The following is a 13806-nucleotide window of genomic DNA, read 5'->3' as shown; positions in this document are numbered from 1 at the left end:
ATTACCTCATATTGATGTGCTCGTTGACAGTACTGCTCAATCCAAAGTGTTTTCCTTTATGGATGGCTTCTCAGGTTACAACCAGATACAGATGTCACCTGAAGATAGAGAAAAGACGTCCTTCATTACTCCATGGGGAACATTCTGTTATAAGGTGATGCCGTTCGGCTTGATAAATGCTGGTGCTACCTATCAAAGGGGTATGACAACTCTGTTTCATGATATGATTCACAAAGAAATTGAAGTATATGTTGATGATATGATCGTGAAATCAAGTGATGAGGAGCAGCACGTTGTGTATCTGAAAAAGATGTTTGAAAGATTGAGAAAGTACAAGATGCGGTTGAATCCTAACAAATGTACATTCGGTGTAAGATCTGGAAAGTTGCTAGGCTTCATTGTCAGTCAAAGAGGCATTGAAGTTGATCCTGACAAAGTCCGAGCCATCAGAGAGATGCCGGCCCCTCAAACTGAGAAGCAAGTCAGAGGTTTCCTTGGACGCCTCAACTACATTTCAAGATTTATATCTCACATGACTACTACTTGTGGCCCAATTTTCAAATTGCTCAGAAAGAATCAGCCTGTTGTATGGAATGATGAATGCCAGGAAGCTTTTGATAGCATTAAAGAATACATGTTGGAACCACCTATCCTTGTCCCACCAGTGGAAGGAAGACCTTTGATTATGTATCTGTCAGTGTTAGATGATTCCGTGGGTTGTGTCCTCGGTCAGCAAGACGAGACTGGAAAGAAAGAACATGCTATCTACTATATGAGCAAGAAGTTCACCGACTGCGAGACTCAGTATACAATGCTTGAAAAGACTTGTTGTGCTTTAGCTTGGGCTGCCAATCGCCTGCGTCATTATATGGTAAATCATACAACTTGGTTGATATCCCGAATGGATCCAATCAAGTACATATTTGAAAAGCCTGCTGTTACTGGAAAGATTGCACGTTGGCAAATGTTGTTGTCTGAATATGATATTGTGTACAAAGCTCAGAAAGCAATCAAAGGAAGCATCCTTGCCGAGCATCTTGCTTATCAACCTCTTGATGATTACCAGCCGATCAAGTTTGATTTCCCTGATGAAGAGATCATGTATCTGAAAGCAAAAGACTGTGAAGAACCACTGATCAATGAAGGGCCGGACCCCAATAGCAAATGGGGATTGGTGTTTGATGGTGCTGTTAATGCTTATGGTAAAGGAATTGGAGCCATCATTGTAACTCCGCAGGGGCACCACATTCCTTTCACTGCTCGAATAACTTTTGAATGCACAAACAACATAGCCGAATATGAAGCATGCATCTTGGGCATTGAAGAAGTCATTGATCTGAGAATTAAGCACCTTGACATCTATGGAGATTCTGCGCTTGCTATCAATCAGATAAAAGGTGAATGGGAGACTCATCATGAGAAACTGATCCCCTACCGTGACTATGCCAGACGTCTGTTGACATACTTTACCAAGGTTGAGCTGCACCATATCCCTCGGGATGAAAATCAGATGGCTGATGCTCTTGCTACTTTGTCTTCTATGTTTCGTGTCAATCACTGGAATGATGTGCCCGTGATCAAGGTGCAGCATCTTGATAGACCCGCTCATGTGTTTACTATTGAAAATATGCCAGATCAAGCTGATAGAGATGTGAATGATAAAAAGCCTTGGTATTACAACATCAAACAATTCTTGCAGAATCATGAATATCCACCTGGTGCTTCCAACAGGGATAAAAAGACCTTGAGATGATGGGCTAGCAAATTCCTTCTGGACGGAGAAATCCTATACAAGAGGAACTACGACATGGTCTTGTTGAGGTGTGTTGATAAGCAAGAAGCTGAGAAATTGATGCATGATGTACATGATGGTACTTTTGGGACCCATGCTTCGGGTCACACTATGTCAAGAAAACTGTTAAGAGCCGGCTATTACTGGATAACTATGGAGCGTGACTGCCACAAACATGCTAAGGGATGCCACAAATGTCAAATTTATGCTGACAAGATTCATGTGCCTCCACATGCCCTCAATGTTATCTCTTCCCCATGGCCTTTCTCTATGTGGGGCATTGACATGATCGGAAGAATTGAACCAAAAGCTTCCAACGGACATCGTTTCATTCTAGTGGCAATTGACTATTTCACCAAGTGGGTTGAAGCTGCTTCCTATGCAAATGTGACCAAGCAAGTGGTAGTGAAGTTTATCAAGAATAACATCATATGTCGATATGGTGTTCCCAACAAAATCATCACTGACAATGGTTCCAAACTGAACAATAGCATGATGCAAGCTTTATGTGAAGAATTCAAAATTGAACATCACAACTCTTCTCCTTATAGACCTCAGATGAATGGTGCAGTTGAGGCCGCTAACAAGAACATCAAGAAGATTGTTCAGAAGATGGTCACTACATACAAAGACTGGCATGAGATGCTACCGTTTGCCTTGCATGGTTACCGTACTACAGTGCGCAGTTCAACCGGGGCAACTCCTTTTTCTTTGGTATATGGCATGGAAGCAGTTCTCCCTCTAGAAGTGGAGATCCCATCTCTTCGAGTGATCATGGAAGCAAAATTAACCGAGGCTGAATGGTGTCAAAGTCGGTACGATCAACTGAATCTGATTGAAGAGAAACGTATGGATGCTATGGCTCATGGTTAGTTGTATCAAGTGCGGATGAAAAATGCTTTTGACAAGAAAGTCCGACCTCGTGAATTCAAAGAAGGCGAACTTGTATTGAAAAGAAGGATAAGTCAGCAATCCGACCCAAGGGGCAAGTGGACACCTAACTATGAAGGTCCTTATGTTGTCAAAAAGGCTTTCTCTAGTGGTGCTTTGATTTTTACACACATGGATGGTGTTGAACTTCCGAATCCTGTCAATGCCGATATAGTCAAGAAATACTTTGTCTAAAAAGAAAAGAACAGCGTGGTAGGTCGAAAACCCGAAAGGGCGGCCTAGGCAAAAATGCGCTTCCCGGTGGATCGAAAACCCGAAAGGGCGATCCAGGCAAAAATTAGGGACAAAAATTTTTTTATGAAAAAAGCTCGCTGAGGTTGTACGCAACTCAGGCAAAAATGAGCGCCTCGATGAGCCGAAAACCCGAAAGGGCGGTTCATGCAAAAATGAGGTTGACAATAACAGACAAGTAACTATATCTGGCAAATCACCATCACCCTTTGGGGCATCTGCAACTGGCAATGATCACCTTCATCGGAAGCTTCTGTACTTGTGAATCCAAAATTTCTATGAAATGTAGCGGTCATTGTGTTCAATGTACCACCAACCAATAAAATTACCATTTTCCAAGCTTTGTAAATCCATGGAGTTATGCCTTCGGCTGACTTTCACTCTTCTACATCAATTTGAGCCTGTGCTATTTGTTTGAAACTCTATTTTTTCTTTCTACTTTCAATGCTATATACAAAATATTTTCTTTCTATTTGATAATGACAATGTCTGAAACAAACATTTTTGAAAATTGGAAAATCTTTTTTGTCTATTTTGAAAGCAAACCTGAGCAATAGGGCACATTTCAATGAAACATGCATGAATAAATGAGTGTCAATGTCTATTTCAATACATGTTATGAGCAGGTTATTCCCCAGGATGATCTGTGGTCAATGGCAAGGATGAAAAAACAGAATGAAAATGAAAATTGAAAAAAAATACAAATGAAAAGCTCGCTAAGTTGAAAACCCGAAAGGGCGGCTTAGGCAAAAATGAGCACCCCGCTGATTGACAACCTATGAAGGCAATTCAGGCAAAAATGGGGCAATGAAAAGAATTTTATTCCCCGGTGAATCGAAAACCCGAAAGGGCGGTTCAGGCAAGAATGGGATTGAAAAATGAAAGAATGAAAAATGATGTAAAAGCATTGACCACAGATGCGAACATCCAATGTTTACCCAGCACTGACACGCCTGGCAACGGCGACTCGTTATCAAGAATCTCCCAAGGTTCCCTCTTCTGCAAGTTTTGAATGTGTGATGTGTGATGTCTTGCCCTCAACCATGGTTCTGATACGTCTCTTGACGACGGTCTCTCCAAAGAGGATTTCCATGTACATGTTTCAGCACGAGCCACTATGTGCCCAATCTTCCAATGTCTTGTCTGTCTTTGTGAAACTTCTCTGTTCAAAATACAAACCCCAATCATGCATTTTCAAGCATTCATACATGCATAATCATGCATTTTATGTGCCCATACATTCAATAATCTTGTTATGCCATACATACATGTTGCATTTCCAATTTCAACTTTCAATTTAACCCAAATTCAATCTCAATTCAATTCAATTTCAACTGTCAATTCAATCCAATTTCAACTGTCAAATCAATTCAATTTCAAATTTTCAGTTCAGTCCAATTTCAATTCTCAATCTCAATTCAAATCAATTTCCAATTTCAATTCAAATCTCAATTCAATTCAATTTCAAATCTCAAATTCGATGCAATCTCAACTCTCAAACCTCAATTTCAATTCATTTCAAATCTCAAATTCGATGCAATCTCAATTCAACTCTCAATCTCAATTTCAATTTCAACTCAATCTCCAATTTCAATCCAATCTCAATTTCAATTCAATTCAATTTCAACTGTCAAATTCAATTCAATCTCAACTTTCAATCCAATTTCAATGCCAATTTAACTCAATTCAATTTCAATCTCCAATTCAATTCAATTTCAACTCTCAAATTCAATGTCTATGTCTATGTCTCTAATCAATTTTCAATCTCTCTTTCAATCTCAAATTTTCAATTCAATGTCTTTGTCAATGTTAATCCTCTCTCAATTTGCTTTTGGGCCAACAAAAATGGTCATGTCTATCTTCAAATCAAATCAATATCAACTTACTCTCAATTGGTATCTTGTCAAATCAAACTTCCAATTTGTATCTTGTTACAGGTCAAGTGGCTAGTTCGCTCCACAGAACAGCTTGCACCAGCTTATATACCTATACTTCCGGACAAACGACAAGTTCGATCCAAAGAACGGTTTGTACCCAACTTATGCTTTGTTATCAGTCAAACGACGAGTTCGATCCAAAGAACAGTTTGCACCTACCTATATGATGTGGTGATGATCCAACGGCGAGTTCGATCCAAAGAACAGTTTGTATCTACCCTGGTGTCTATATCTCCAACCAAACGGCCAGTTCGATCCAAAGAACAGTTTGTACCTGTCTATCTGTTTGTAACCTCAATCAAGTGTCAAGTTCGATCCAAAAAACAGCTTGTATCTGCCTATATGTCTATGTTTCCGGTCAAGTGCCAAGTTCGATCCCAAGGACAGCTCGTACCTATCTCCTGTTTTGTATTCCTTGGTCAAGTGGCTAGTTCGATCCAAAGAACAACTTGTACCCTATTTTCTATCCCCTGGTTGGTCTACCCTGTCAATGTCCGCCTGAATCCCCAGTGACATGACATGCTCCATAGACTCCAGTTGTTTGTCTTGCATTCATAATCAAAATATTGCATGACATTCATGATTTTTGAAAATCCGTGAGCGTATTTTTATGTCCAAAAACAGTGCAAATGTTAATATTTAAGTATCTTCGTCCTGTCAACTCAAAGACTTCGTCTTTTGACTCTCCAGACAAAGAAACTTAAATAGGGGCAGCTGTTATACCCTAATTTTGGACCTAAAAATACTAGCTCAACTCTTTTCTTACCTTTCAAGTCATTTGAATTTATCTCTGATCAATTGCATCTTTCTCTGCATTTTATTTCAATGTCATTTGCAAAATTCATGGAAAAAGAGTATTTTAGTCATTTCCTATATCCAAACTCATTTTAGTCCTTTAAAAATTGTTTGAGTCTTTTCAAATAGTTTGAATAAGTCCTTGTTTCAATCTCATGTCAAAATTCATTTCAAAAAAATATCAGTTGAGTCTTTTTTAGTCAGTTTAACTCCTAGGGGGCATTTTGGTCATTTCACATAATATTTTGGCAGAGAGAGGTTACTTTAAAGTACCTCATTTAGGTAATTGGTTCGTTTTAGTCCGTTTTGTTTTTTTTAAAACGTTTCACTTTACGTTTAGTCAAATTTACCAATTTTTTTAGTCCAGTTTTATTTTTAATTTTGTTTTTTTTTCTTAAAAGTCCTCAAACTTCTAAAAATTATTTTCAAGTCCTTTTTTGCTTATTTCGAATTTTATTTTTAAGTTTTTTTACAAATTGCAAAATAGTCCTATTTTTGTCCAGTGTTATTTTTTAGTCCTTTTTATTATTTTGCAGAAAGGTCCTTGTAATTTTCAATTTTGCAGAAAGGTCCTTTTGTCAAAAACTCAGCAAAGCCGAGCCAACCCAGTCCAAAGTCCACATGTCAACATTCTATTGGAGCATTAGAACACATGGCAGCCTATATAAGGGCCACATCACCAATTGCACAGGGGGGATCCCAATCACAAGTTGCCAACTCAATAAACACGTTTTCATTTCTCTCTCTCCTCTCCAAACCCTAACCACCGTAACAGAATATCACCACCGTAACAGAATCATAGAACCACCACAACAGAATCATAAACCACCGCAACAAACTCTCAAATTCGCACCAATTCTCAACCAAATTCATCACCAAGCATACAAAAATCAATACGAATTTCCAGAAAATCAAAGCTGAAGCATTCAATTCAACAAAATCCTTTTGAATTAGGTTTGTTCTCAGTGATTTTCTACGAGAATCATCATCATCGAACTGTTTTCCTTCATCTTCTTGCAATTCAAGTCAAAGACGATCACAAGAAGAAGGTTTGAGGAAGAGAAGAAGAGAGATTAAAGAGGAATCGAACCGGTGAAGAAGGAGAAGAAGATTCACCGATTTATTTTCGGTTTTGAAGGTTTCGAATACTTACCAGAACAATCAAGAACGAACGTGTGTATCTTTTTGTTCGAATCTCCAAATCAAATCCAGGTATATTCAAAAAACCTTCTCGTTTTAGTTTATAATCATCATCGAAAGTCCATAAGCGAAAGTAAACGGTGAAACAACGTGGATTAACAAGTTTAGAACTTGTTCATACGAAAAAGTTCAAAAAGATTCGAAAAGCTTTGAAACCGAACCCTAAAAATGTAATTCATAAGGATTCACCGTTTATTTTTCGAATCAGAGTTCAAATTCATCATCAGTGGAGAAGATAGAGTAGATTAGGGTTTTGTTTCAAGAGATTTGAAAGAGTTTTGAAGAACCTAAACCGAAAAGTTCAATTGTAGATCTACTCTGATCTAAGCATCTTTTCAAGAAAACAGTTTCGAAATTGTAAAGAGGAGACTCAGATGAACACAATGATGTAAAAAGATTTTAGAAAACGTTCAGGTGTGGCGGCGCCGCCGGCGAACCACCACACCTCCGTCGTTGTGTTCATCGGAGAGGATGAAGATCATAAGATGAGAGAACGAGAGGTAGAGAGAGAAAGAGTTGGAGGAAATGAATCAGACCGGTGTCTTGGAGCTTTTATAGACACTAAACCGGTCCGGTTCAGATCCGGTTCATTCTCCCTCCATCACAACCGTCAGATCTCGTCCTGATCCATGTGGATCAATCTGACGGTCCCTGAGTCTTCCCTCTGATCCGTTCCTGCTGGTGTTTGGGCCTTGGGCCTTTGGCTTGCTTTTTCCTGATTTTTTTTGCTATTTGTCTCACTGTCTATGCTTTTCACACTCATAGTCGTATTAAAATTACTTGGAAAATTCTATAAAAATTTGTGTATGTTTCTTGTTAATTTTGTAGTGTTTTTTTTTGCAATTTCTTGTACTGAAAACTTGATAAAAATAATGTGTTAGTTTCTTGCGTTAATTTTGAAGTTGATATGTCAAAGAACTTGTGAAAATTGGTTGATTTCAATTCCCACGCTTGATATGTGTTTGTGATCCATGATGTGTGACTTTGTGATATTTTTTTTACTGTTTAAATGTGTGTTACTGCATGTGAATATTTTTGTGCTTTATTACTTGTTTTACAAGTTTTGTGTGTGAATAAATAATGTGAAATAAGCCTAACTTTCGTCCTAAATGCTCGACATGTTGCACTCCCTTAATCCTCCTTGTGAAAACTGATTTGACACTCTTTGGGAACTTGTTAAAATATAAGGATTATAGGTTTTGTTCAAGCCTTGCATTGTTGACGAATCTTTAGGCCTATTTTGCACTATTTTCGCCATGTTTTGTAGTATTTTTCTTACTTTTGTTATAGTGATGTTTCCTTGCTTTTATTTCTTGACGTTATCATACACTACTAACCCTTTTTGTTTCATGCTTCATACACCATAAGCATTCCATATCTCATCTCCTCCCTCACTTTAATTTCTTGCATTTTAATTCATACAAGACTTAGTATGTAAAATTTTGGGATATTTGTACTTTACTTTTATGCAATTTAAATTCTTGCAAGACCATAGAATGTAAACTAGGGCATGATGTAAAGGACAATGGACTCTAATGATGTACACCGACACAAGCACCGACACATGCACACACATCACATAGATAGGTTTAGATGTATGGCTAGGATATGCATGTTTAGATGTATGTTTAGGATTGCATGTTTAGATGAATGCCTAGGATTTACACTTAGAGAAAAATCTTTTTCCAAAAAAACTTGAACAATATCACTCAATAAACCTTGGGATCCAAAATCCCATTGTATTTTCTCTTTTATTTTCTTAATCAAGTTTCAATGAAAATTAATCATACTTGACCTTTTTTGCAAAATCACTAATCAAACCTCACTTTTTCTTAAAGTCTCATGCCTTCAAGGCCCCTCAATCTCCATTCTTCAAACTCCAATTTTCAAACTTAAAATCAATCAACAAAAACAAAAACATTTTTTGGAAGAGAACTACGGTGGATTTGATCCCTTAAACGGGTACGTAGGCAAGGAATCAAAATTCCTTCAATTTAAATAAAACAAAAAAAAATCAAACATTCTTCTCCCTCCAATTCTTCACTTAGTAAACTTTAGGTTTAAATAAACATTTTCAAATAGCATTTAAAAATAAAGCGCGCACGTAGAAAATAAAGACGGTTCCTATAGGATACTATAGTCGTTATGGGTGCCTAACACCTTCCCGTAGCGAAAACCACTCCCGGACCTCGATTCTCAAGGGTTTTGCTTATTTTTCCCTTCCCAAGAAAAAATGAGATATCAAAGGTTCAAAAGGTTCAAACTTAATCAATGTTTGACACCCGAAAAACCAAGATAAAACAACTGGCGACTTCACTAGGGAGATTCGAGAGTTACGCCTAGTTTTTATTTCCACGCTTGCGCTTTTTTTTACTTGTTTCTTTTACTTGCTTTCTTATGTGAATAAATGTTTAAATTCTTGCAAACGTGTGGGGTGAGAATATCAAAAGTCCTACACCCGGGCTGAGTGAACTTAGGATTTAGGGGGGATATAATCGACAATTCATTCCGGGGGTTGCCTCGTGCATTGGATTATGCGATCAATCCCACATAGCTAAGGCATTTTGGAGGTGATGTTGTCGGCGCGTGTTGTCGTGTTTAGGCACTTTACTTCTAATTGTTCTATGACGCTATGAACCGTAGATAACCAAACCCATCCATGGCCATTTTCTAGGATGTAGTGCGGAGGCTAAACCGAGTGTTGTCTCGAGTTTTAGTCGTCACGCGATACTACACTCAAGTTAGACCTTCTTACGGATAATCATGGAGCAAGTGTTGTCTCGTGGCACCATGATATACGCAAGAGAGGTTGCAACTTGGGAACCTTTTTAGAACCCGGTTACTATTTCCTAAAGCCCTAGTTTCACCGGACACCGTGTCCACCCATGACTCCTTGACTTTGAATCTCAACCCACCATGTTTTATCCGTACTTGAATGTGATCATGCATACATGCATACATGCATAAACTTTTTCCATGCATTTATCGGAGGACTTAGACAAGTCATCTTTTGAACATCACGGATGTGAACACCAAGTGATACCATCTCAACTGAACTTCTAGGTCTTCAAATAAAACCGTGTTTCTCCGTGATGTTCACAACCACTTTGACAAGTCCTCTGACAAAAAAAGAGTCTTTTCGCATTTGCATATCATGCATCATATGCATCATTCATCGGTCACAAAAGGCTCCCCTATGCTCATTGCCTCCTGGTTTTTCCGCCGCAGTCTGAAAAGTGGCTCGTGCACGCAAGATTCATCAACCAGATAGAGTTCATCACACAAGATTGTATAAGAGAAGAAACATGGCTAATTTTGAAGAAAAAAATGCTCAGCTCCGTGCCGAATTGGCTGCTATGAAAGAAGACTTGGCTAAGGCTCATGACACTATGTCTACTCTGATGGCTGCGCAAGAACAACCAGCCACTTCTGTCCCAGCTTCTACTGAAGGGATTCCCTCTATCCCACTGTCTACTGTGGCTTCTGATGCTCGTTTTGTTATGCCCAATGGGCGTCCTTATGGACTCTCAGCTTTCTATTCTCCTAATACTGCTGCTGGTATCTCTGGTTTTGCTGGTCAAGGACCTATTCCTACAACAACTCTTGCTGGTGCTAATACTTCTATGCCTCAAGTGACTACTGTTGTTACCGATCCTGTTGTACACACTGTGCAATAGGTAATTGATGTTGACACTCCACGCGGACAAGACCCTGTAGTGGAGGCTATGAGAGAACAGTTTAGAGAGCTGGCCGGAGAGCTCCGTGAAGTCAAAGCTAGTCGTGGTAGCGGTGTTTCTGCTAAGGCTCGTGATCTATGCCTGGTATCCCAATTTGAGGTTCCTAAGAAGTTCAAAGTGCCGGATTTTGATAAGTACAATGGATCTTCCTGTCCACATAACCATGTCATCCGGTACGTCCGAAAGATGGCCAACTATGCAGATCAAGATGCCCTAATGATACACTGTTTCCAAAAGTCTTTTTCTCAGAGGACAGATGAAACTTTCCGTGAATATGCCCAGAGATGGAGAGGGGCAGCTGCCCGTGTTTCTCCTCGGCTGGACGAGGAAGAGCTAACACAGACATTCCTGAAGACTCTGAAAAAGGAATACAAGGAAAGGATGATAGTCTCGGCACCGAACAACTTCTCCGACATGGTTACTATGGGAACTCGTCTAGAGGAGGCTGTCAGAGAAGGTATTATTGTCTTTGAAAAGTGTGAGTCCTCAACTAATGCACCAAAGAGGTATGGCAATGGCCACCATAAGAAGAAAGAATCTGAACTAGGGATGGTATCTGGTAACCAGTCTACAGCCTTTGTTAATGCTACTCAGTTACCTTTGCCTATCAATACATGCAGTACTCTCAACATCCCTTCTTCCCACCGTTCTACCAGCAATACCCTCTGCCACCGGGTCAACCACCAGCGCCCGTTAATGCCGTTGCTCAGCAAGTACAACAACAGCCTCTTGCTCCACAGCAGCAACAACAGGGTCCCCGACCCAGACCTTCCTTTCCACCAATACCAATGCGGTATGCTGAGCTGCTCCCAACTTTACTTGCTAAAGGGCATTGTGTCACCAGACCAGGCAAACCTCCGCCTACGCCGTTGCCTCCCAAGTTCCGGCAAGATCTTACATGTGAATTCCATCAGGGCGCTCAGGGCCACGACGTTGAGGGTTGCTATGCTCTGAAGTATATTGTAAAGGACCGGATGGAAAAAGGACGGTTGACTTTCGAAAATAGTGTTCCTCATGTTCTTGACAACCCACTTCCAAACCATGCTGTTGTTAACATGATTGAAGCTTTCGAAAGAGTTGATGTTCCTCAAAAGGATCCCATGTTGGATGTCCGTAATGTTGCTACTCCTTTGGTGCCGTTACATGTCAAACTCTGCAAAGCGTCTTTGTTCAACCACGATCATGCTTCTTGTTCAGAATGTCTCCAAAATCCTATGGGTTGCTCTGTGGTACAAGATGATATACAGAGCCTAATGGATGACAGGCACTTGATTGTTAGTGATGTCTGTGTGATTGTGCTGGTGTTCCACAATTCCCCTGTTGAAAGTGTATCTCAGACAAAGAAAGTCGAGCCCTTGGTGATCAGGTTGCCTGGCCCAGTACCTTATGCTTCTACTAAAGCCATCCCTTACAAGTATGGTGCAACTATGATTGAGAACGGGGTAGAAGTGTCTCTCGTATCCCCAGCCACAATTAGCAACATTGCTGAAGAGACTACATCTCTGAGAAGTGGAAGGGTCCGTCCACCCTTATTCCAAAAGAAAGTTGTTACACCTGCTGCTGCAGTAATTCCACCAGTTGTTCCCTCTGTTGACAAGAATGCTAGTCCGTCAGGACAATCTATTGAAGAGTCCAACCTGGACGAGATCTTGAGGCTCATTAAGAAGAGCGATTATAAGATTGTGGACCAACTGCTGCAAACTCCGTCAAAGATATCCATCTTTTCTCTACTCCTGAGTTCAGAAGCTCACAGGAAAGTGCTGATGAAAGTACTGGAACAGGCCTATGTTGATCATGAAGTCTCTGTGGATCAGTTCGATGGAATAGTGGGTAACATTACTGCTTGCAATAACTTGGGGTTTGGTGACGATGAACTCCCCGAAGCAGGGAAACATCACAACTTGGCTCTGCATATCTCAGTACACTGCAAGTCTGACATGATATCCAATGTGTTGGTGGACACTGGATCATCCTTGAATGTAATGCCTGAGTCTACACTGAGACAGTTGAGTCATCATGGAATCTCCTTAAGGGGAAGCAGCTATTTGGTTAAGGCTTTTGACGGATCTCGCAAAGATGTTCTTGGGGAGGTAGATCTACCAATTACCATTGGCCCCGAGACATTCCAGATCACTTTCCAAGTCATGGACATCAATGCTTCTTACAGTTGTCTCCTCGGAAGACCGTGGATTCACGACGTTGGGGCAGTAACTTCTACTCTACATCAAAAACTCAAGTTTGTGAGGAATGGTAAGCTTGTCACTGTACATGGTGAAGAAGCGTATCTGGTTAGCCAAGTGTCATCTTTCTCTTGTGTTGAAGCAGGGTCTGCTGAAGGGACATCATTTCAAGGATTGACTGTTGAAGGCGCGGAGCCTAGAAGAGCTGGTACTGCTATGGCCTCATTGTAAGATGCCTAGAAAGCTGTTCAAGAAGGGCAAGCTGCTGGCTGGGGAAAAGTGATACAGATTCTGGAGAATAAGCGCAAAGAGGGCCTTGGTTTCTCCCCAACCTCAGGTGTTTCAACAGGAACTTTCTACAGTGCTGGGTTTATCAATGCTATTGCTGAAGATGCCGCTGAAAGTAGTCATGTGCCCACATTTGTTGTACCAGGAGGCACTGTGAGAAATTGGGAGGCCATTGATGTTCCTTTAGTCATGCATGCGTCCATGTAATGTGTCTTGTTGCTCATGTTTTTCTTTGTTTTCAAAATAACAATCCTTTCGCTCTGCCCAAGGCGAAAGTGATGTCTTTGTAAGGGCGTGTTTGTTTCGGCATTGCCGTTATCAATAAAAGTTGTCGTCTTTCCCGCGACTCCTTGTTTTTTTTTACTTTTTAGTGCCTTTTTATTGGAAATAATGGTAATGCCAGAAAACACCAAAACATCTGTATTTTCTTATTAATTTCAAAAATCTGCATAAAAAAAAAAACTTTTTTTTAAAATCATCCCAATCATATTATGCAGATTGAACCATGATAAGCCCGTTGAACACAGTGACCCTATGGTTCCTCCAAATTTTGAATTCCCAGTATATGAAGCTGAAGATGAGGATGATAATGAAGAGATACCATATGAGATCACTCGACTGCTTGAGCAAGAAAGAAGAGCCATTCAGCCTCACCAGGAAGAGATTGAGCTTATCAACCTGGGTACTGAAGAGAT

The 13806-nt window shown here is 40.1% G+C and overlaps 1 pseudogene; it reads left to right on the top strand.

The window, feature by feature from the left end:
- Positions 1-10829: 10829 nt before the first annotated feature.
- On the top strand, positions 10830-13399 carry LOC146898999 (uncharacterized; annotated as a pseudogene).
- The last annotated feature ends 407 nt before the right edge of the window (positions 13400-13806 follow it).

The sequence above is a fragment of the Medicago sativa genome, chromosome 8 (assembly GCF_051527215.1).
Source record: "Medicago sativa cultivar Bolivia chromosome 8, Bolivia_mono, whole genome shotgun sequence".
NCBI classification, from domain to species: Eukaryota; Viridiplantae; Streptophyta; class Magnoliopsida; order Fabales; family Fabaceae; genus Medicago; species Medicago sativa.
Note: the sequence above shows the minus strand (reverse complement) of the source record. Positions and strands in the feature narration are given on the sequence as shown.